Source organism: Cyanistes caeruleus, chromosome Z (assembly GCF_971803275.1).
Source record: "Cyanistes caeruleus chromosome Z, bCyaCae1.hap1.1, whole genome shotgun sequence".
Taxonomy (NCBI): Eukaryota; Metazoa; Chordata; class Aves; order Passeriformes; family Paridae; genus Cyanistes; species Cyanistes caeruleus.
The window spans coordinates 1543542-1565000 of record NC_141732.1 but is presented as its reverse complement, the minus strand read 5'-3'; the positions used below and the strand labels follow the sequence as shown (position 1 = coordinate 1565000).

At 39.6% G+C, this 21459-nt stretch overlaps 1 protein-coding gene across 9 annotated transcripts in view; it reads right to left on the bottom strand.

The window, feature by feature from the left end:
- XRCC4 (X-ray repair cross complementing 4) overlaps positions 1 to 21459 on the bottom strand; it is a 142348-nt gene that overhangs the window by 87504 nt on the left and 33385 nt on the right. The window lies entirely within an intron of this gene.

Below are 21459 nucleotides of genomic sequence, written 5' to 3'. Positions count from 1 at the left end.
GCCACAATATTGAGAAGGAGTCTGCAGCAGCTCCAGAGGCTGCGGGAGCCGGGCCCGGCCAGGCCGGAGAAGGGAAGGCCCGGAGGGGATCCCATGGATCCACACAAACATCTCCGAGGGCTGCCAGAGGATGGGGCCGGGCTCTGCCGGGCGCTGCCGAGAATAAAATAAAGGGCAGCGAGCGGCAGCCCGGCAGGAGGAAGAACTTGTGTCCATGGAGGGGCAGAGGCCTGGAACAGCTGCCCAGGGAGGGCCTGGAGTGTCCCTGTGTGGAGCCATGGCAGCCCCAGCTGGGCACGGCCTGGGCTGAGGGAGCTCCACAGGAACCTTCCAAAACCAAACTATTCTGGGATTCCTTGCAGCTAGTATGAAAAATCTAGCCAACAAATTGTCACCTCCAGGGCTCAGACAGTAAGTTCTTAATCATAAAAGGACTCCTTCAATTAAACAGGCAGCCTCATCAACTCAGTGAGATTAAATGGTCTGTAATGAACCACTGTGTGTTTTCAGCAATGGGGATGCCATACAGGACCGTACAGGAGGTCTGAACGTATTTTGTTTTGCCTGGTCTGGGACAAACAACAGAAAACTGTTGTTTTTGTCATGTCAAAGGAAGAATAGCTCAGCCATACATACAAACCAGCACCAGCTGAGCTACAACCATGCAAACCTGGGTGGATACACATTAATATACAACACAATAGTTTGAGGGAGTGGAAGAAGGAGAAGGGGTCGTCTCTCGTATCTTGCGATTATCAAAAAGACTGACATAAATTTTGTGGCATTTCCCTGTGGAGAGAAGTATTACCCATCTTTTCAACTTGAATAACTATATACAGCTATAACATCCTATAAAAAAGCATAAATGTAAGTGGTACACACTAGGGAAGAGTTCACTCTGTTGTGGCACCTCACCTATTAAAATCAGAAATGCAGTTTGATTTGGTTTTTTTTCCCCATTTTACTTAGGAAGGCATGGAAAAATTACATAAAAGACATCTATTTAAAAAATGACTATTGTTTGCTAACTTTTTAAAATTTAACTTTCACTAATGCCTTAACACTAAATGAGTTTTGGCTGGTAAAGGTAAAAGCTGCTCACAAAGCTTTCAAAGACATTGTTTGAAATGAGCAACAGTGCTTCCACACAGACCTTTTATCTGGGGAAGTCTCTGCCACATGATACCATCCTGACCTCCTTCAGCAAGGTCAGTCTGTCAGAAAACGTGTAAAACCCAAAGGTTTAATTTCCAATTAGCCACCAAATACACATGTGCTGTCTCTAAAGCGTTGTTGTCTTTAGCTGGCACGCATCTGATAGCTACAGATGAAAAGATGCTTTTAATTTATTTTTGGAAATTAGATTACACTATCAGTAGCCCACAGATTGGTGTGCACCCCCTGAACATCACACTTGCTGTCTGACAGCATTAACAAAGATGGACATTTGTGTAAAGGAAACTGTTTTTCATCACTTGCAAGCCACCACCACACTATTTGGATAAAGAATTCACAGAGATAGAGAGGCACAGTAGCACAGATAAACAGGATCACAACCTTTTACCGTGAAGAAAACAGCAAGGAGGGCACATAATTTTTGTCTTATGCCTTAATATATTCAACTGAGATCAGGTACAGGCAAGTATATTTAATCAAGACAAACAAATTACAGTTCTCAGTGCACAAAAAGAATGAAAAATGCATAATCCTAAAACAGGTCAAAGTGAGTAGCAGTAGAATTATTCTGAAAGCCTGGTACCACTGCACAACCAAAATCACGCCAGACACACAGCAGACACTCCAAAAGCAATTGTAATTATTAAAAACCCCCAGCACTGCTACAGGGACACGGGGAATGTGCCCAGGTTTGCAGGTGCTGAAGTCCAACACGTATGGTCAATCTTTAGTTTACCCTTTAGTTCAGTCTTTATGCAAAGCAATTGACTATTTCTATTTGACTACTTTCTCACTATAAAATTCACTGTCCTGCTTCTGTGTTTTAGAAACTGAGACCTGTGGAGCATTTCTAGGAGGCCCACAAAGGTGAGCACAGCAAGCCCGTCACCAGGAGGATTAAAATTATCATGCAGATGCTGACAAATCAACTAAAAAAAAAGGAAAAAAAAGAAATAGTAAGGTTTTCTGCAAAACTCTTCTGTATCTTCCCTCCTCCCACAGTCATCTAATCTTAATTTAGGATGGCTGTGGGGAGCACATTTTCCAGCTACCTCCAGGAAAACACAGAATGTTTGGATACAGCCCTAATTGAAAGAAAACCCGTGTGACAGGCTGAAATAGTGGAAGGTGTCCCTGCCCATGGAAAAGAGTGGAACGAGATGGGCTTTAAGGCGCCCCCCATCCCAAAGCACCCAGTGATTCCATGATCCTGGACTGTGTGCTGGTGCTCTGCCTCCCTCACACATCACACGGAAACCAAAATCCCCTTCTGGCAGGCAGCTCCTCCAGCATGGAACTGTTATCCAGCACCTATTGAACACACAGAGATGTCAGCACTAACAATAGCAACGCTGCTATCTCGGCTAATTACAGCCCGGTGGCGTTCGCCCCACCAGGAGCCCGGGGCTGAGAGGCTGATAAGGCAAAAAGGCAGCCAGGCCCACTGAATTCCCAAAGCGGCACTAAAACAACGTCAAGAGAAATAAAATCTCCAGGCAGCTCTGCTTTTGAGTCATGCTGGCACCCCGAACTGGAAAGCGGACCGGTAGAGGAGAAGATGACAAAATAACACAATTTTGCATCCAAGAACTCTGAATTTGGGACTGAATTTTAATAGAATTCAGTGTTGTGGGGGAAAAGGATTAAATTTAAATTTAAATTTAATTTAAAGTTAATTCGATTTAAATTCTCACTCAAAAGGAGATGTTAGTTTTTCCCACAACACTGCTAAGATTTTCCTTGCAACTAAAGCAAGAAACAGTCCAGTTATTTGTCCTTCATCACCAAAACCACAGTTGGGGAACTGCAAACAGTTCTAGGGAGATGCAGTGGAAGTGGTTAAAGATCAGGATACCATAACAAACAGTTAACTGGGTGGGATATCAAGATAAACAGCTCTTGGGTACTGCAGGAGTGAAAGAAAACATCATTAACACCTCACTAAGCTAATCTGACAAGCAACACGTCTTTGGTTTGGATCACGTTTCCAAGGTGATTTTGTAAATTCGTAACGGTGAATTTTAATTTTTTGTTGTTGTTGTTAGCTTTGTAAATTCCTGCACGTTGCTGCTCCCCAGATGAATTTAAATTTCTCACCATCCTTACAGCTGCTGTAGCTCTCTGGCTCGGCATCATCTGCAGATGTAACTAATGTGCTTTCTACTTCCCCTTTCAGATCATTCAAGAAAACATTATGTAAAACACTGAAGCACTAAACACTTCATTTATACGGAGAAGGAGTAGATCTGGTAGAGGTCCCAGGGGACAACTGACTGACTGTGACTGATACACTGCTGCCCTTCAGTTTCTGCTTTATTGTTTGTTGGCATTTTATTTTTAAAAATTTTTACGTTCTTACAAGTGCAGGAAGGTGAACGCAGAAGCCTTCAGAAAACTCTGTTCCCTTAATCAGAAATCACAGTCATCACATATCCACCAGGCCTGTATTTTGAACTTGAGAAATAAAAACAATTAGAAGCTTATGCCAAAAATGTCATTTTCCCCTGACCTCTCACCCTGCCCACTGCTCGTATTCTAGAGATGAGGGAAGAAGTGATCTCAAACAATAAGACACAAAATATTACAGAAATAACTGAAAAGTTTCTCAGTTTTTCTTCTAGATGCTTATGCTTACAGGAAGATGTGCTTCACATAAGAAAATAGCAGTTACTAAAAAATGAGACAACACATTTTTCACAGAAGATTCCAAAACTTAAAGTTACTTTATTGTATACTGACAGTGAATTTTAATTTTGCATGAAATAACACAGATCTGCTATATAATCTTTGCATTACAACCTTAAAAAAGAGAGTTATCATATCTAAGGCAATAATTATCAGAAGTTATGCACTGAAAGGAGGACTTTCACACAGCAATGCCTCTCTTCTGAGTCAGATTCTGAAGATAAACACTAACAGTCAGCTTATTTCCAATAACAACAATCTTTCACTATGTCTATAAGAAAAAAAAAAAAAATCATGCTGGAAACTCTCATTACATCTGCTTTACTGGCTGTGATTTCTTTCTCTATTAGTAAAATATTCCAACAACCCTTTCTAACAGTATTTTTTATCCACAATATATTTAAGGAATTCTATAGTTCCAGAAGGTAGGAAAAAGAAAAAAAAAATAGATAGATTCTATTCTAGTCCTTTGTTGTCCTGGCAGGGTAGAGCATATAGATACAGATATAGATATATAGATATATAGATATATATATATATGTATTTATAGATCTATGTGTTGTGTGTACTTGTGAGCCTCTTTCCTATTAAATCTTAACCCACAGTATTTCAATTTTTCCTTCTCTGTTTTGAAGACTAATTAACAATTTTTGGAGAGAGCACACTTGACAGATACTTCAGTCTGATTTTCAAATGAAAATACTCCCAGCATGTGAATGATAGAGGTTTAATCATATGAGCCAACCTTGTATGGCCTGTTACAGGCTCTCACTCAGCTTCCACTCCTCCTGCCTCTGAGTGAGACACGGAGATCCCCGTGCTCTGCCCCTAAAACAGAATTTCAGACTGAGCTAGCACACCCAGGAACACCTACATCCATGCAGACAGATGCTGCCACCTGCAAGGTATTGCTCAAGCAATATCCTTTCACCAGGGAAATATTAAAGAAGAATTTGAGGGGGAAAAAAATAAATTCCAGAGCAGCCCACCAGCACGGAGCAGCTGTGCAGTCCCTGTCTGGTTTCTTGGAGACCTGCAGTCTGTGAAAGCAGCTGTGACCACTGTGCTGGAGCAGGAAAGCCCTACAGATCCACACAGCAACAAATCCTTTTGTCACTGCCCTGTTCTGAGCACAGAAACACAGAATCAGAGAATATGAAGGGTTGGGAGGGACCCCAAAGCCCATCCAGTGCCATGGCAGGGCCAGCTCCCACTGTCCCAAGAGCTCCCAGTGTCCAGCCTGGCCTTGGGCACTGCCAGGGATCCAGGGGCAGCCCCAGCTGCTCTGGGCACCCTGTGCCAGGGCCTGCCCACCCTGCCAGGGAACAATTCCTGCCCAGTATCTCACCTAAATTTTCTCTCTTTTAATTTCTACCCATTCCACCTGATCCTGTCCCTCCAGTACCCAGTGCAGAGTCCTTTCCCTGTAGCCCCCTCACACACTGGAAGGTGCTCTGAGGTTTCCACACAACCTGCTCCTTCACAGGGTGAACAAACCAAATTTTCTCAGCCTCTTTTGGCAGCAGAGGTGCCCCAGTCCTCCTGACCAGCTCTGTGGCCACCTAGAAAAATCCTGCTAGGAGATGATGTTAAAAGCTGTTCAGGTGAGCTACCCATGCCCTTGTCCACTGCTGATACTGAAAGCAAATTCTTTACTACAGAGTCTGGATGTCTTGTTTAAAACTAGTTAGACTTGAGTTAATTTCATTCCAAAGGAATTGTTAGAAATGGAAGTTGTGCCTTGCATGTGAGATACTGCAGCTTCTTTTTCTCAGTTGAGAGCTGGAGCACTCGCAAGACAGACAGGCTGTGATTCCCTGTTAAATATCAGCTACCTCTCCTACTCCACAGACTCTGAAATAAGGTAGAATCAACATTTGGATAAAAATAAGCTTTCACTATGAAAATACCTAAGAATTTAAAAGAGAAAAATGTTAATGAAAATTCATGTACAGGGTTAAAGAATATGACCTACAAATGAATGATGCTGACACTCACACAAAGAAAGTATTGTTACAAGCTTGAATCTGGAAAGCATTATACCATTTTTATTTCTTAAGTCAATCACTGAGTGGTCTTGATTTTTTAAAGCTGTGCCACTATTATCTCGAGGGAAATCATTCAGCAGTAACTATGACATCCCTGGGTGTGGTAATAAAACGAGTACACTGGACTTGCACAATACAGTGATGACAACGTGAAAGCAGAAGTTGCTTTTGTAAGAGCAAACTCTAGGAAGCTAGAAAAAATTACACAGCACCATGGAAGCCAAGAAATCTGGCAGGTTACATCAGACGGTGTAAAAATATGATCACCAACCTCCAAAAAACAAGTTTAACACAAAAATCTTGCCTGCAACAAACCTCCCTCCTGACGAAGGCATTACAACTACTCTAGAGCAAAACAGCTGACGTAAGTGATTGGTATTTCTCTCGGGCTTTTACCACACACTGCAAAAACCTCCAGAATTGCCATCTTATCAGCTCCACGTCCAGTGGAAATTAAATTCCTTCTGGCTTCACTGTTTTGCATGGGAGCAGTTCCCAAGTATTTTTTTGGAGAGCGTTCCACTGTTCCTCACGCCCTCAGCCCCACACATTCATGGCACTGTGGGCCCCATAAGGATTGGGGTGCAAGGAGGAAAACTACAGAGAAATTGGGAATATCACCAGGTGCTAGAACACCCTGAAGGCTCTGTTGCTCCTTCCACCCCTCATCCAGCTTTATGCTCAGCTCTGATCAGGCTCTGATCCTGAAAGCCCTCCCTGGAGTCACTGACTGGGAATGAGCTCTGAGCATCATTTTTTGTGGTGCCTGCACCTCTGTGCAATCACAATAAACAGTGTCACATAAACCTGTCACATAAACCCCTTCATGCAGGAATTTAACTTTACAAAAGATTTTCTTCATCTCATTGGTGTAGCTGAGTTTTTTTTTCCTGATTTGTCTCCTCAACACACACACACACACACACAGTTTATATCCATTTGTTCTAGGACATACTCTGTTCCCTGGCTTACAGTGTTGTTTTCCCTCTGCCATGTTCAGACTCCACAATTTATACATAAATAATTTTCTCAGCCAGTATATTTTTATGTTGGACTAAAGCTCCATATAGCTTTGGCTACATACACGTTACTTTCTCTATCCCTCATAGCACACAACCTTCCTCTCAATTCCAGCTTGCATTTCTTGACTGTTAAGGACCAGGACATTAAATTTCAAATATAAACCATGTCAATGTACACAGTGAAAACCTACAGAAAACAGACACAGACTTTAATACTGATAGTGTTCAAATGTGACATAAATCTATTTGCATCTTTCATTCCTTTCCTTTAACCCTGTAACATCTACCCTGTGTAAGCATCATCAGGATATTATCAGGATGCCTGGTTCTTCATTTTAGGATGCCTGATTCTTCAGACAGTTTTGAAATTAAAAATGGTGAATGAAAATAGTAAGAATATGAGCTAATTCTTAAATATCCCCCCCAAAGAGATAAAAACAAGCATGGAAATAGGTTAGAGTACCAAAAACACCGACTGAGCAAGGAACTACTGGGTTTATTTCATGAATGGCACCGTATCTATATGTCTTTCCTTAAAGCCTTTAGAAAACTTCCTTGTTTAATCTCTACACTCTTCAGAAACACCATATTTCACATATCTATACAATCAGCTACTTCTGTGAAGCTTAATCCCACCCAGGCTGAAAGGGTCTTTAGCTACTGAATTTTGACAGCTGTGGCATGGTCTGGTCAGGATCTACCCAGGCTGTGATTCCACTACCTCAGAGTGCTCTGTAACCATTTTTTCAGTCTTACTCTAAAAAATATTGCTCATGAGAGCACTTCATCCTAACTAACCTTAAACATATATGTATGTATGTATGTGTGTATGTGTGTGTGTGTGTGTATATATGTGTGTGTATATATATATGTATACACACACATATATGTTTATATAAAAAAGACCCAAATCCTATATTTGTAAAAAATAAGATGTATTTCCAAAAAATGCAGGAACTAAGTTGCAGACCATCTGCACTACATAAATGCTCATTTCTCAAGGTGCTAAGCCACAGAAAGCTGCCACTAATTTCCACGCCCCCCCACACCAATTTTTTTGACCACTGTGCAACTGAATCCCTTAAAATTAGAAATACACTAAATACTAAAACAAACTGGGGTGGGGTAATACTCAGCACCTGTAACATCAGGTATTTCTTCCACTTTTTACCTTTTGTTTTCCCCCAATGGCAATCACATAAATTGTTTCACTTCACCAAGAAAAAAAAAAAAAAAAAAAAAAAATCAAAGCAATTGGAGTAAAGAAGCCAAAGGCAAAAAATATATAAAAATCAGGTGTAGAAGTTAGTTTTTAGAACAATAAATGTGGAACAGACAACTATACCTTATAGTTCCACAAGGAGTGATAACATGATTATGTGAAGAACCAACAAATCAAGTATTTTGTTGGATTTGGGATGAAATTACTATTTCACCACGCAGGAACTGTCAGGTTTGCATTTTATGCATGCACCCCAAATGATTTATTCCTCTTCTATGCTTCCCCTCTTTTTATCACTCCCTTCTGTATTTCAGGCAATATTGTCCATTCAGCCCCTGCTACCCCTCAGCCTCTGAAGTTTGGTTACAAAAGAGGACTGAAGCAGGACACCCTTAAAGAACCTTCATTTTTTTTTTTTTCCTCACTGTTTCTCTCATTAATTCCGTGGCTCCAGGCAGGATCTCATGTGTTCCCACCTCGCTGAGCAGGCAGCAGGTCTGTGAGCAATGGAACTACTGAAGGCTGATTTCCCATGGCTATGACTCTTGTGCTGGATCCCCTAATGTCTAAAAAGGTGAGAAATCCAGTCAAAGCTTTTCCCTTATTTAATGCATTCATAACTTCTCTCTCCCGTGAGGATTTGCTAGTGTCTAATAATACAGTTGATCTCATTCCACAGCTTTTTCCAAAGCAGGCACATGAATAGGGTCTCTTTTTCTCCATCCAGGCACCTATTTCCATGAAACTAGTAGGAACCTGATATCTCTGAGACCTTTACTCCTGTCAAATCTGTTTGAAATTGTCCAGGAGTTTCAGAAGTTACTGGGGGAAAGGGAGGAGGTAAGAGGCTGGCAGTCAGCAGAGGCACACAGCATGACCACATAAGCTTTGTTTCCTCAGAAAGCAGGGTAAAACACTTGCGCTTTTTATTATTTTTAAAACTTGCCCTAAATGAATTAGGAAATGAGCTTTACTTGGAGATCTAAACTTGTTTTCTTCCTTGTTTCTCATGTAATTTATAGTGTGGCATTAATACAATAGACTCTGGACATAACATCTGGATTCAGGTCTCAGGGCCTAAATGCATGAACAGTTCACAACTGTGTTAATTTAGATTTTAGAGACTTATATCTTAAATCCCAATTTATTTCCTAGAGGCAAAGAACAGAACATGGGCCCATTACCATTAAACAACTGGCACACAAACTTATCACACTGCAACTTCTTTGAGCTGGAGGCTCGAGTCTCCCTGAAAATATGAAAGGATACCTGCCAAGGATTTTTAATTTAATCTGATGGGGTTTTTTGGGAAGGCTTTTTTTTTTTTTTTTTTTTTTTTTTCAAATATTCCTCATTTATGTTCAGGTTTGCAACTCAAAAATTATTCCAGAAAAAACCCACAACTTATTTAAATAAAATGTTTAAAGGAGCAGAGTGAAGCTATTTTTCTGCAAAGCACATGTAGCATGAACATGAAACACTGAAAAAAAGCATCATGCAAGCCTTTAAAAACCTCCAGAGAAGCTTCTACAAACATTATGAAAGGTAGACACACATAAATGTACTTTCAGCCAAAAATCTCCAAAATAAAAGCAAGACTTTTAGGAGTGCTGGTGATATTACTGTCAGCAAAGGTTCCAAGGTAACAATATATAAATGATTAATACTTCCAAGATTAAAAAAAAAAACCACCACCACATGATGTGCTGCATAATAGGAGTAATTTCATTCGACCTGTCAACTGATCCTATTCCTACATGTGAAGCCCAGACTGCAGCTTTCCTTTAAAAACTGTAATAAAGCACAACTGAAATGTCTGGAGTAGTCACTGTCAGATATGAAGACAACTCATCTTGGGAGCTGCTTCCCCTTCAAACACTTGACCTTTAGGCTTTGGGAAGTAATGGAAACTATAAAGTGCTGGGTGAATCCACCCTTGCAGTTGATGTGCCAACGTTTTGCAGTAATCTGGGTCTGATTCCCCCTGAATGTGCTGGCAGTAAACAGCTCCAGGATTGCACATGACTTTTTTTCTTTTTTTTTTCCCCCCCTCCCCTTTGGAAAGTAAATGTATAACCACGTGAACAAGCATGAGATAATGCCTAGACTGAGGCAAAATATAAAAGTGTTCCCAGCTAAGCACTACAAACAATTTTCCAGTGTGAGTAATAATATTGCACTCATTTAGAACAACCATTGACTGTTTTCAGGATGGTATTTTACCCTTTGTTTGAAAATAAAAACCCTTCAAGATGTTGAAAGCCACGTGCTGAAGCCTTCGAGATCCAAACACCTCACTATTTAATAAAAACTCAATTGAATAGTTATTCTAGCCCACTTAAAAAAAAAAAAAAAAAGGCAACAGATTGAATATTGTGCACCTAATCTGAGCAATCTGAACATCTGTGTATGCTGTGCCCCACCCACAAACACGGAAATAACTCAATGCATCACGACATACATATACTGAATATGAAAAAAAATTCAGTAAAGCCAAAATTCCAAGCAGTGCTGAGTTCATAGAAGGACATAAACACTTCTATAAAATTGTCAAGACATGAATAGAACATTTCTTTCCATCCAAGAGGCTAAAGAAATAAACAAAAAAAAAAAACCCATAATCTTATTTTCACATAGAAAGAAATCAGCAGAAGCTCAGGTTCAGGAATGCAATACAGTTGAAAAAAACTTTATTGATTTATCTCTCCCTACAGTTACGTCCCTGTTCTTACTGTTCAATTTCATCAGCAGGAAAAGCTTTCCCTCACCCCTTAGGATGCTATTTAAGTAAGCTTTAAGAAAAAGAAGAATAAAATTTTTAAAAATCAAGGAGTAGTTCACTTTGTTTCCTTGTAAAACACGAGGGAAAGCCAGCTCTCTCATGACATTTTCCCCAAAAATGTCTGGAGGAACCACTGTGTGAAAAGGCAGAAATACATGTTCTATCATGTAAGAATAATTAAAATACAACGTTTTTGTTCCATAGGTAAAGGCCATTTCAGAGCATTAACTCGTCATAGGTCATTCCCAAGTGATCAAATGTCACTTCACCCTGATAATTATGAGATGATTATTAAGTTCTTTGTCAGATCCTTTCATGGGCACTACAAATTCAACTCCAGCAAGTAATTCTTCTGTATGGATTATTATAATGATAAAAGGCATCAAAATTTTTGCTTTCAAGAAATCCGTATTAAGTTCTAATAACAGTTCTAATAAAAATAGCTTTTCTGAAAATTCAAATCACCTGAATCTATCTGAAGACAAAGAAATTCCCCTATCTTAAATCCCTTACTGAATGCTTAAAATGAACGCAATTATAATACGTCTTTTCACAATGGAAGTTTTTACTCAGATCAAAAGCTGGAATGGATTCAATTAGAAAATATTTTTCCCTGAAATCTTATAAATTTTCATCTGCAAAAGAAATATAGCTCACAGATAAAAAAGTTAGACTAAACTGGTTGCTAGCAACACAAACAAAACATTTACTTTCTTTTCCGCATAACACCGTTTTTCAAAAGTTTTTGTGACGGAGTATTTAGAGAATTAATGTTTTCTTAAGCCAAGCCAAGCCTGGATGAAGGAAAGCATTTTTTTCTCACAGTTAGGATCCTATAGAGCACGACTGGAACCTTCATGGGATCATGTTTTAGAACACGAGGTGCTCAGACGAGGCACCAAAAAGCCGCATCAGAGCATTTTATCTGCAGAACAAAACAGGAAAAAGCTTCCAAGGAATCGAGGGAAACGAGTGAAGGCTCCTTGATTTCTCCCAGAGCAGAGACAAGGACAGGCTTTCTCTGGATGGCCCCAGCAGTTTGTCAGGGGCCAAGAGCAGAACACTTACCACAGAAATGCCTCAATGTCACAAAGAACCTCAGGATTTAATTCCATCCTTGCAGCAATTTCAGTGGAGGGAAAACATCATTGTTCAGGTCTGTTGTGTTGTGTTTTATTTTCTTCATTTTTACTTGCCAGCAAACCAGCACAAAAGGGAGAATCTGTGCATTTTATGAAATATATGGCAGTAGAACTAAAGGTTTCTTATGAACCTGCAAATGCTGGGATTTTGTGGCTTTGGTTTGCTTTGGTTTTTGCTTTGTGCTTGTTTGATTTTTAAGCACTCATTTTATTAGAACACTAGGCAATATCCTATTAGGATAATTATATAATATTAAGATAATAATATTGCTATCTTATTTAATACAGAATAATAAAATACTAGCTGTGGTATCACCTTAAAGAACATCTGGGGTTGAGCTCATACTGTTTAACATGATCAATAAAAAGAAAAAACCCACCAACCAGCCAAAAAAAACCACCAAAAAACCACCAACCAGAGAACAGTGCATACACTGAGGTGATAAAAAAGTCAAAACTCAATAAACACATGTATTTTAGTCAGCAACAAGTTGACTGGAAAAGAAAGACACACAGCAGCAAATGCAAGCTGAAGATGGAGACGTAATACTTCCTTTAAAGCACAAAACATCCCAGTGCCACACGTCCACCATCAGTTATCAGCATTAAAAAAAAATCACTATTCTAAAATTATGGGCAAAATAAGATCTAAAGGGATGGGTCTATCAAGAAGCACTGTTTTTCAAGAACCCATTTTCAAGGGCAGGTTCTGGTGACTTGGGGAAGCCCTGCCCAGGTAGCTCTGATGGAATACCTGACTGCAAGACCAGCCTACACACAGCCCTGCACACAGGGAGAGGGATGAGAAGTTTGATTTTATAATTTTTATTATTTTATATCAATATTTCACAGTCAAACAGAGAGTGCTTGGTGAGACAATGGCATGTCCAGAGCTAAACAGGCCTGACGTGTTCATGTAGGCTCTTTTTTGACGAGGATAAAACAAGTACTTTCATGGCCTGAGGCAAGCAGTTATCTCCACTTGGCTAAATATAACTTCACTGAAGTTCTTAGCAGCCTCCTGCACTGCGTGCTCAGCCACAGACCTGCAGAAACCTGGCCCCAAATAGAGTAACACGAGGGTTTTCTTAGGGACATAGAAGGAAACCGCTCCTTTGAGCAAATCCCACGGACAGCGCACGGAAATGCACGAGGAGGCTTTTGGAAAGGAGCCGTTCCACGCTCCGGGACAGCTGAGGTTTAAACACATGAGATGTGATTATTTATCCTGAGATGTAAGCTGGGGGAAGTGGAGCTTTCACCCAGCTGAACTGGAATGACACTGGGAGTGTGAAAGCCCAGGCTGGGAAGCAAAATTGTGTTAGTGACTACAGCAGCCCACACAAAGACAAGCCAGAGATGAACCAGAGCAGCAGCCCCAAAGTATAAGAACTCATTAAAAAAAAAAAAAAAAAAAAAAAAAAAAGATGGAAAATATCCCTACTCTGTTCCTGACTTGCAAAATGAAGAATATTATTTCATGTTTTGCAAGACCAGAGTCCTGTAGCCAGTAGCCACTCAGACCAACCTCAAAGCCCGCTGGTTTTTGGCTGGTTAACATTTAAACAATCACTAAAATAAATAAAAGTTAAATCAGGATGCTCAACACTGCTAAATAATTTCTTTCTCCTTACTTTGAGCCATTGGAAAGCGATAATGGTAATTACAGCAAATGTTACTTGGAAATAGTACCAAGGAACAAAAGAAAATAGGTAACTGCTATCCAAATTTCTGTTAACATTAATTATGTCAGAGCACACTGAAATTTGCAAAAGCTGTGTGTTTATTGTCTCTGCATTTTTCTTTTATCTACTGGAGCGTAGCAATTCAAATATGCTGGAAATAAAAATGATGCCATGCTATCTGAACATGGGGATGAAATTTCCAAGGAGCAAAAGAGATCTGATAATAATTTCATCACCTTTGTGTGTTGAAATCTACCTGAAACACAGCCTTCCATAGCAAATGAAGGAACCTCCATTGTTAAGCCTTTAAAAATAAATTGGAAATGCTTGGGTCTTCACAATCCAGAGGTTTAACTTCAAAAACAAGGGTAATTCGTGCACTGTCTGCACATCCCAGCTTCCAGCAAGTTGGGGTTCCTCTGAGATTGGGACTAACACAAAGTACAAAATTCCTTGACCAAGAACTACAGATCAGCTACTTTGAAAACACATGGAATAGAGAAAGGATGTTAAAATGTTATTAGAAACATTTTAGAAATGCAAAATGGACATTGACTCTCCAAGTTTCCACACTCTTACCAGAAAGGCTGTATCTCACACATCTGAGCACTTATATTTGGAAGATCATAAGGGGACATGACAAAGAACAGCAAATGAATTTATTTCACCTCTCTCTAAATAAATTTGAGCAGAAACTTATGAGATAGCAGGTATCTTATCTCAAGAACCAACATTCATGTGCATAGAATCATCTACTCTGTGCAGAATTAAGTAGCTACAGCTCACAGCAATCATGATTTCTCTCTCTTAAACCTGAAATTAGAGTAGTTTGCCACAGAAGATCACAGTCATGTCCACCTGTGAGAAGAGAAGAGAAGAGAAGAGAAGAGAAGAGAAGAGAAGAGAAGAGAAGAGAAGAGAAGAGAAGAGAAGAGAAGAGAAGAGAAGAGAAGAGAAGAGAAGAGAAGAGAAGAGAAGAGAAGAGAAAGAAAAAAAAGGAAAAAAGGAGAAAAAAAAAGGAAAAAAAGAAAAAGGAGGAGAAGGAAAAAGAAAATGAAAAGGAAAAAGGACCACCAACCAAGTAAACCTCTGTGCCTTTAGAGATTACAAAGTATAACAAACAAGTCCAGAAAATCAGGCTTCTATTTTCATCTAAATAATATCCCAGGAATTAACTGATATCTTACCTTCATACAAATTTCAGAGATTAATAATATTAATTTGTATTAATAATAATACAAATTATTCAGATATTAATAATTTAGGGCAGTATTCTATAAGAATAATTAACTGGTATCTTACTTTCCTACAAGTTTCACCGATTAGTAATTTAGGGTAGCATTCTATACAAATAATAGGACTGCACCTAAAACCGTGCAATTGCAAAACTTTTTTTAGGGACATTATTCTCTTCCCCCCACACACAGTGTGGCAGATCTTGTCAATGGAGAACAAAACACTTTTGTCATACACCTCCCAAGAGGAAAGACAGCTCTCTGCAGAACTGCAAGATAATTCACGTCAAAACCAGGAGGAATCCTAACTACTCTGAAAACAAATACTGTATTTCAAAACCCACTGGGAGGAGCCCGTTGTGCAAGAGGTCAGGATAGTTAGTGCTCCTCTACTTCAGCTCATTAATTGTAGCCAAGGATGGATTTATTTATAAATATGAGATAAGTTCTCTATCATGCCATGATTATTGCCTCTCTTCTCTAAACCAGCAACGTAAGTCGTACACACAAGCTTCCTTTTCCTTTCCACTGGTTCTCAAGTTAAAAAATAGCAACTGAAAAGCAAAACCCAAACAGGATGACTCCTCTCACTTTTCTCCTTGATAAATTGGGAGCAACATTTTAATATAACATTATATTTAAATAAGCCATAAGTAAAACAAACAACAGCACAAATCAACTGTGATGGCTGACTTGTCCAGAAAGCAGACACTTCCTGGCAGAAAAGTTGGGAAGTTGCAGTGTTGGAGCAGTAGATGAAACAATCCCTCCTAGCATAACAACTTCAGCTTAGTGAAAAAGAAAACTCTTCTCAGTGTTTCCAGAGGAAGATTTTCTCCCTCTGCAGCTCTAAACCGGGTTCATACTATTTCAGACAGCGATTCTGCAAAGGAGACTCGGACGTGACGATGCCTGGAGAGATGAAAGATGGAATCTCACCGGTTAATCAGCAGCAGTTCACGCTGCTCTGAGCAGACAGGGCTCCTTCCATGCACCCTTCAGGGCAAAATCAGATGTTGGACAGATTGTGGAGGTCTGGAGAGCTCAGCACAAGAAAAACATGGAGCGACTGGAGCAGATCCAGAGGAGGCCACAGAGCTGCTCCAGGGTTTGAGCTCCACTGCTCTGGAGCCAGGCTGGGAGAGCTGGAGGTGTTCCTGCAGAAGAGAAAGCTCCAGGGACAGCTCAGAGCCCCTTCCAGGGCCTGAAGGGGCTCCAGGAGAGCTGGAGAGGGACTGGGGGCAAGGGCTGCAGGGCCAGGAGCCAGGGAATGGCTGCCAGTGGCAGAGGGCAGGGCTGGATGGGATCTTGGGCAGCAATTGTTCCCTGGCAGGGTGGGCAGGCCCTGGCACAGGGTGCCCAGAGCAGCTGGGGCTGCCCCTGGATCCCTGGCAGTGCCCAAGGCCAGGCTGGACATTGGGGCTGGCAGCTCCTGGGACACTGCGAGCTGGCCCTGCCGTGCCTGGGGTGGGAATGGGTGGGCTCTGGGGTCCCTCCCAACCCAAACCATTCCACAATTCCATTACTTTGAAAGTGATTCAAGCAAGTAGTGAAAAGCAATGATACACAAAACTCAGAGCAATTTAATCCCTCAGAGTGATGAAGCATAATATATTTTGGCCCTACCCAACTTGTAAGAATGTAAAGGGATTACAGTTTTCTGACATTAATATTTTCAGTCATGGTGACACTGTAATTTCAGGAAAGGCATTTTATAACTCCTGTGGAATTATTCCATTATCATTAGAAGGTTCTCTGCCACTCTTTCATCTTGTAGAATACTGAGGCAACAACCCCTTCCACCACAAAGCCAACAAAAATCAAATCAAACCAGAAGAAAAAAAAAACAAACCCAAAACACAACAACAAAAAAAAAACCCAAAAAACTCATAAAACACAAAACAAACCAAAAAGCAAAAACAACAAAAAACCCCAAAAACACAAACAAAAACTGCAAAAAACCAACCAAAAAAACCCAAACTAAAAACACCCCAACAAACAAAAAAACCAAAAACCACACACCCCAAAAATCTCCCAAAAAAAACCAAAACCACCAATAAACCCCACAGAAACAAACAAAAACTAGCCAAACAAACAATTAATGCAGGTTTGTTTAGCATTTAATCATATTCCAGAGCATAATGGGTTTAGAGTTCCATTTTCCACAGCGTCAACCAGTTTGCAGCTTTGATAGAATCGGCCCTCTTTCAGAACAAATGCATGTTTACAAAGACTTACAATAATATGCCAGCCATGGAAGAGTTTTTGATGTCAAGGACTCCATTATATGTTTGGGTGCAAGTTCAACAACAGCTGCTCCAGATTTAATGAAGGTAGTACTCCAGGGACGGACATTTCCTGGATTTATTTATGGGAGCCTGCAGAAAATGTTCAATATGTACCAAAATATACATTGTTCAGAGGCTTTCATGCTTGAGAGTGAAACTCTCAATGTTTGATTCATAATGGCTATTTCACAAGGGCTTACAGGAAATAAAACTGTTTATTTTAATTGCATACAGCAAAAATGTTAGAAAAGAAAGATTTATGTTCTCTAGTGACAGTGAATGTTTTGGGCTAATTTGTCATGGTTACCATGGACAGAAAATAAAGGAATACTATTCAAGCACTACTCCAATTCAAGCACTACTCCAATTCATAGACAACTTAAAGTATCAGCAAATACTCAAGTCCTGTGGGCTCTCTTTTTAATAGTTCATGTAAACTTACAGCATCTTTTTAATCCAGCATAACTACCAGTGCACACCCAGCATTTTACCTTTATTTTTCTTTTTTGTTAACAGTTCATACTTCCTCTTAGTGGAAAATAAAAAATAACCCTGTGAATTTAAGATAATTTTAATATCCATTACACAATACTCAAAAGTCTAGATAGTTTTTTGACTATTAGCGATCTCTAATTGTGTCAAGTTGGTTTTCCACTCCAGCTCAGGATTTCTGTTCTTGTTTGACTGTAACATGGCAATTTCTTTAAAACAAACAAAAAACCCCAGTGTTTTCCCTTTTCACTTGCATATTGTCTAACAGAAAAGACTAGGAAGAAACAGATGGAAAATGATGAATCTGCCTATATTTATTTAAAGGTCAGGGAAATTAGCAGTATGAGGAGAATTTTGATAAAGATTAACATGGGAAATTTGATTACAGTGTATCCTCTGATAATAGAAATCAAAATGCGAATTTTAAAAATATTGTACGTTTTACCTTTTCTTTTCTTTGAATATTCCAATGTCTGTGTTGGCCAATGCTACAGGTTCACACCTAGTCTGTAGAAATTTTAGCTTTCCACTCTTTTGTCTTTGCTTTCCTGAATTGGTGACCAGACAATGGTCTCACATTTCTTAGGCCTCACAAAGCATTAGAAAACTCAAATACCCTACAAGTGTGAGCTTCATTGTGCCTTTTTGCTACAAATCAGTTTCACTGTGAACTGAGACGCCAAAATGAGGAGTTTGCTTTCCATTTTTCATTCCCCTATTCCACTGTTTTTCTCCTTTCTTTCAAAACTTCACTGTTTTGCCACAGTTTCTCTCACATCAATTTTTCACACTTGTTTATCAGTACAGATGAATGTGTCCAAAGTTGAGAGTAGTTCTTTTAACTGAGATTACTTTTCTGAAGTATTGTTCAAACTGAAGCCACTTCACTGTTTTTGAGAAAAATGAACAGAAAAATAGATTTAAATTAAAAAAACAAGTGTTTTTCTCAACTTCAGTTTGTTCTTGTCCAACACCTGCATTAAAAAAGTGACAGTACACAAGAACAATTCTATTTTAACCTGAGTAAGTCCTCAATCTCTTTCCTTAGGGATTTGTCCTTAAGATTTGTCCTTTCTCATTATTTAAACATTGCAAATCGCTGTCATTCAGAAAGAAACGTGAAGGAAGGGGTCAGTAATGGCCCTACAAATGGCAAATGGCAAATAAATACTTGTTTGCTTTCTTCACATTAAACTCCAACACTAATGAGCCATCCAAAAAAATATTAAAGATTTTTCATTGTCCCAAAATAGTAATGTAGGGTTAAAATTGAATTTTTTTTGAAAATAAGTGTTACCTTTTATTAACTCTTATCTTTTTTTTCTATACAGTTTCCATATTTTTGGGCTTTTAAAATGTGCATTTTTAAGCTTTTCCCCTAAAGTTCATAATGGGGACTGCCAAAATTTGAGTGAAAGCTAAAATTCTTACTCAGGCAACTGTGGTAGGCAGACTTCAAAGAAATAATAATTTTTAAAAAATCAATAAAATGTATCCATTTCCGTTTCAAATCTTGTATATTATTGTTTAGTTTGGACATTTCCCATACCAATATTTCTTTTTCTTTGAGACACAGCCTAAAGGGGTCTAGTTGCCACTGTTATGCACAGAAACTCCGTGCAAAAAATGTGAAACGTAATTAAAATTATATTTGATCAACAAATACCAGAAGTAGACTATAACCTCAAGGAAGCTAAGCCCTACATTTAGCATTATTTTTCACAATTTTCTCTTTGTAGCATTTAATTCCAGAACAATTTTCCCCACCAAAAATCCTATGCTAGCCCAGTAAAGCTAACATCATCCCCTCAGTCCTCAGAACAGCCTGAAACCTACTTTTCATGTATAATAATCCAGTTACCAACATCAGAAGGCTTGTCCTAAAACCATTAATTGCCTTTCCATCACAATGTGGTGGCAGCAAGCAGCTTTAATCCAATTTGTAAATAAAATCGGCAAAAAAAAGAAATTAATTAATTAATCTTTCCTCAATATTACTGCTCAGCCTGCATTATTCTCTGGATTTAGTAGGGCTGAATGAAAAGTGAGAGCTATTAACAGCTTTCTTTTTAGTAGCAATTAGCTAATTAATGGCCTTTTATGGGGCTGGCTCGTGTCACCACCCGCTCCAGCTCTGGCTGTGGTGACTCAGGTCACCAGGCAGCGCCAGTGAATCACTGGATTTGTAAAAAGGGAACTTTTATGATGCAGCTGAGACCTTCCCCTCAGCTTTTTCTGCCCCTCCCAGTGGGTCAGCTCCTCCCTGACGAGGCAGAATCACTCTTCTTTAGAAATTATCTCCTTCCCAGCAGGGCTGTGGAAGAAGCCTCAGCCAGCCCTGACCTGTTTATTCAGAGGGCATCTGTTATTTTTATCTCACCTTTCCATTTGCCTGCAACTACTGAGGTTGTTCTCCTCGCAAGGCTGAGCTGCAAAACAATTATTGACCTAAAATTCGAGGTACCTGTAAAAAAAAAGCCATCAACTTTTCAATCTCAGCCAGCCCACCTGAAGCAAGCTCAGGGGATGTGCATTGCTGTTATCAAGACATATACAACCATCACTTTGATGTTTCTCCTTACTGAAACTGTGCCCCTGTGTATGGGGTTTGTTTGGGTCGCTGTTTTAAAATTGATGTAAATACACAATACTTCCATTGTTCACTCAGAACTAGCAATTGCTTTATATTGGATCTGTTATTTATAGCAGTCAGATTTCAGGAGTTACACCCCATTTCAGCCCCACTGAGGCTCGGAGCACAGTCCTGTCTCTGTGCTTCTCCAGCTGAGCCAAGCAAGAAATAAAATGTAAGTTTATATGAGCCTTAGTACCAGAGTCGAAAGAAACTTCTTTCAAGGGAAGACTGGAACTTTTGTTCACTCAGACGACCAACTTGCAACTGAAATAGCTGGAGGGCAAAGCCCTAAAGCAATTCCAATCTGCACCAACTACCAAGACTTTTAACATTTAAAACAGTTGCTTTCCCACAGGTTGTAAGATTGTGCACTTGTCATTCAATTCAGGAGAGAGAAAACAGTCTGGGTATGGAGCTGAGACTACTTTTTAATTAATTCAGTGGCCCAATACTCCTAAATTAACTGCACGCTTACAGCAAGGGGCTCAAGAGGGTGACCACATCTGGGACTTTATTTAGGATCATGGAATATTCCTGAGTTTGATGATGCTGGTGGGTGCCTTCCAAGTCCAGGTGCACAGGACAGCCCCAGCAATCCTACCCTGTGCCAGGGAGTGCTGAGGAAACACCGCATCTGAAACCTACAAGACAGAGCTGTCACAGTTGTTGCTGTGTTTTTGTTTATAAACAAATAAAGATGGTGCAGATACAACCCAAGGAGCACTCAGCATTTTTCTCTTCATTACCTAGGTCAGCAGGAGCAGACCCATGCAGGTCAAGGAAAATGGCCCGGATATATCCAATTTGTAACCAGTTATATTTAACCTCTTAATTAATTTATGTGCTCTTTCTTGAAGGAAAAAAAAAGATAAGTGAATACACACGTTCACTTCTCTTTTTAAGAAGTGAACATAATTTTACTTTATAAAACAAGGTGCCAACAAAATTATCATGGAGTAGTATTGATCTAATAGTCTTGATTCCACGATAAAATTCAGCAAGTTACAAACTTAAGTGTGCTCATCTATGTAACATCTTCCTTAGTAA